General features: G+C 32.3%; 1 protein-coding gene across 4 annotated transcripts in view; it reads right to left on the bottom strand.

Moving 5' to 3' along the window:
* The window catches only part of mid1 (midline 1), a 68,855-nt gene that overhangs the window by 43,022 nt on the left and 21,702 nt on the right, over nucleotides 1-4,131 (bottom strand). Inside the window, exon 1 of one of the 4 annotated variants that reach the window (XM_016489777.1) lies at nucleotides 2,183-2,331. The exons of the other annotated variants lie outside the window; for them this stretch is intronic. The gene's annotated coding sequence lies outside the window, so the exon portion shown is untranslated. Of the gene's footprint in view, nucleotides 1-2,182; nucleotides 2,332-4,131 lie in introns of those variants that run through there. 4 annotated transcript variants of the gene reach the window in all.

The raw sequence follows: 4,131 nt of genomic DNA, 5'->3' as shown, positions 1-4,131 counted from the left end.
TGTCTCGTCGCTCCGGCCTGACAGGGCATCACAGTATGGTGAGGGGCGTAACATTTCCGTCACACGCTTGAGGTATTCGGCCAATCATAACGCACTGGATAGCTGGCCAATCACAGCACACCTCGCTTTTCAGACCGATGAGCTTTGTAAAAATCGACGCGTTTCAAAAAGGCGGGGCATAGAGGAGAAACAATAATGTACAGTATGTGGAAAATAATGTGTTTTTTGAACCTTAAACCGCATAAACACATTTCATTACACCAAATACACAAAATAATGTTCTTTTTAGCAGCATCATATGACCCCTTTAATATTATAATGCCATAAAAGTTTTAACACTAAAACATTACAGCCAGTTCCAGCAACATGATCTCCTCAGAGAAGGGCTTGACGGCTCAGTCAAGTGGAAAGCTTCGGCCCGATCTGCTGCTATACACTAAGGCTGTGTTTCTGACAGCTCCATCAGCGCAGATGTAAGCCTATTGGCCATCACCATAAATTGGGTGAGTTCTCATCATCCACTCATTATGTGTGAAAAGAAGCTAAAGCTCATTACTCCACAATGGCCAGTGAAGCTGTGTGAAGACGCTGTAATTACTGTGCTGGCACATCGACTGAGCCACTGTTTCACAAAGCCATCAGGAAACAAAAGACCAATTGTTTGACGTTAATACAATATCTGTAAAAAAAATTTTTTTAAATCGGCCGCTATAAATGATGACCTTCCCTTTCTATATGAAGAGTCTTGAACACAATAAAGAGGCTCAAATAAAGTATCCATTGTTTAGTGATACACATATGTTGGTTTATCATTATTGGCCCTCCTTGAACACATATTATGCTCCGATTACCCAAAAATATCAAATTATTAATATTTTGAAATAATAATAAACTCAAGAATGCCATATAATAAATGATTTCAATGAAAGAATGGCAATAACAGAGACCAAACACTATATTTGAGCATCTTTGATGAATCTTAACCACAATATGGAAGCTCAAATAAAATAAATTATATTAATATTAATAAACATATGTGGGTTTATCATTATCTGCCCTCATTTAACCTAAATTCCGCTCGCATTGCACAAAAATGTCACATTTGTTCACATTTTAAAATTATAATAAACTCAAGAAAACTCAATAATACAGTATAAACAATAAAAATGGAAATAATGACACCGAACTAACACTTATATTTGATTGATTTTTGAATCTTATAAGGAAGCTCAAATAAAGTATTTATTAAATTAATATTAGTTTAGCTATAAACGTGGGTTTATCATTTAACTCGGATTATACTAAGAAAAATATGATTGTGATTTCACACTTTTCACGTTTTAAAATAATAATAAAGTCAAGAAAACGCAATAATACAATATAATAAATAACAAAAGGCAGCATTGGAATTATATAGAGACCAAACACTTATATCTGAGCCTCTTTGATTAATTTATGAATCTTAAATCACAATAAGGAGCTCAAATAAAGTATTTATTAGGCTATATTAATATAGTAGTTTAGCAATACCCATATGTTGGTCTTTCATTATTTGCCCTATTATTAACCCACATTATGCTCCCATTACACCAAAAAATCACCTTGATTTCATACGTTTCACATGTTAAAATAATAATAAAGTCCATAAATATATAACATAATATCATATAACATAATAAATGTCGGAATTGGAGATATATATAGAGAGAAAACACTTATATTTGAGCCACTTTGTCTAGATTCCAGCTCTTTCGATTTTTCAGTTCTACTCTAAATGCATCCAATTAAAGATAATAAATGAAAAGTTGTGATGAATGATGTGAGGATCACTGGAATGGAAACTGGATCTGAACGGGTTAAAAAGTATGAAATCCGAAGCATCAGGATGAATTAATGTTCAACTTAAAATCCCTTCAGAGCAAAAAAAAAAATGACTCTAAACATTAAAAATCGCAGTTTAACAGAACAAACGTGCCCAAATATCACATTTCTACAGGATTTAACTCTAAACTCGTTTAAAGTATTGGTTTTCCAAACCCTTTGAGAGCAACACAAAACATTTGCATCTCAATCAACAGCGTTTAAAAGTAAAAGCACGGGTTCATGCAGACAGACTATCGTACAGTAAATGCTGTCACACACACAAGTATTACAGCAGGCTACGCAGCTCTGTTTGACCCACCGATGGATCTCGCGTCGCTTCACGCTTCACAGCCATTTCCAGAACTTCTCTACAGATTTCAGAAAGCTTGTTTTTCGCGGAAAAAAGCTCTTGTGGCAGCGCAGGAGTCGCAGATGGTGCAGTCACCCATAACACGATAATCCAAAGTCCCGGCCACACACACACACACACACACATACTGGTTTAGCTATATTAGTGAGGACCTTGACAGACCTGAGCATTACTGAGGACCAGGCTTTCTAAAGGTCATAGAGACAAACGAATGTCACAGATCACCATTAGGTGGCTCTAGAGACACCTAAATCACTTTAGATATGGAAGACACTCAAACGATGAAAAAGCAAACACACAGTTGAAAATATGCTGGACTTGTGAGGTCATGCTGTTGCTAAGTGGATAGCATAGCATATTTTAAATGCCTATATCATACAATACACTAAATATTAATTATCCAAACGTTTTTTCAGTATAAAAAAATGTAATCAAACACACACACACACACACACACACACACACACACACACACACACACACTACAGAAGGGAAGCCCGACCCATTTCCGCGAATCGGTTCTTTCGAACGGCTCGTTTCAATGAACGAGAGAGTGATTCTTTTGAGTCATCGCGTAACCCTTCATCACGACGCCGCATTTTACATGCTAAACGTTTCGATTAATATGTTTTACATTGATTTACTATTATAGTTTTTGTTAATATTTTGAATTAAATTTTCGGTTTTAAGTTTAATTAATGTTTTAGCGATTTTGTTGTTTTGTCAAAGTTTTGGTGATTTTGTTGATTTTGTCATTTTTAAATGTCTGTATGGTTTTTAGTAAGTTTTAGATTTTAATTGAATTTAATTTCGTTTTAGTTATTTCAGTACTTCAACTTAAACTAAACGAAAATGGGCTAGGGGAAAAAATCTTAAATGAAGAACTATTTAAGAATAACAATTTTTAAATATTATAATTTCAGTTTTTATATTTTATTGTATTTCAGTTGTTTACATTATTACAAGTAAATACTTTTTAGGCTTTTATGCTTTTAGGTTTACTTTATATTTTATGAATTATTATTATTATTATTGCAATTTCGTAGATTCCAGTAATTCATAAAAAATACATTATATTTTAAGTAAATTATTGCAAAAATAAAAGTACATACTATATGTATGTGTATTGTGTTTATTATGTATATATAAATACACACACATACAGTATATATTTATTATACTGAATATATATATATTCAGTATATATTTTGAAAATATTTACATGCACATACATTTATATATTTATATTCTTATATTTGATATTATACATAAATCTATTTAATATATAAAGAGCATATTTTTCTTAAATATATACATGCATGTTCGTATTTATATATACACAGTACATGCTCATATATTCTGTAAACAAAAACTTTTATTTTAGATGCGATTAATCGCGATTAATCGTTTGGCAGCACTAATATATATACTTTTTAACAGATAAAATACAGATTAAAAACAGATAAAATATTAATTATATAGCCTAATTAAATATGAATATATTTGTAGGCCTACTTATGATCCATATTTAATAATAGGCTACTCAGGTATAAAACGTTAAATTATTTTACTCAAATTCTTAACACTATTTTTAATTTTTACATTTGTCTGTCTTTTTAGATAACACAGAAATACTATATATAAGTATACACACACACACACACACACACACACACACACACACACAAGTAGCTGAAGATGAATTGTTGATTTTAGATTAATTGATTAATTGAAGATTTCTATGTGTTAGGAATCACCACGCGCTGGTTGACGAATCGAACGAATCATTTAGGCTAGAGCTGTTTCACGAACTGGCTCGAGAAAAGATCCGACTCAAAAGAACGATTCGTTTGGCGAATCGGACATGACTAATAAACACACACACACACACACACACA

The sequence above is a fragment of the Sinocyclocheilus anshuiensis genome, unplaced genomic scaffold (assembly GCF_001515605.1).
Source record: "Sinocyclocheilus anshuiensis isolate Anshui unplaced genomic scaffold, SAMN03320099.WGS_v1.1 scaffold394, whole genome shotgun sequence".
Taxonomy (NCBI): Eukaryota; Metazoa; Chordata; class Actinopteri; order Cypriniformes; family Cyprinidae; genus Sinocyclocheilus; species Sinocyclocheilus anshuiensis.
Note: the sequence above shows the minus strand (reverse complement) of the source record. Positions and strands in the feature narration are given on the sequence as shown.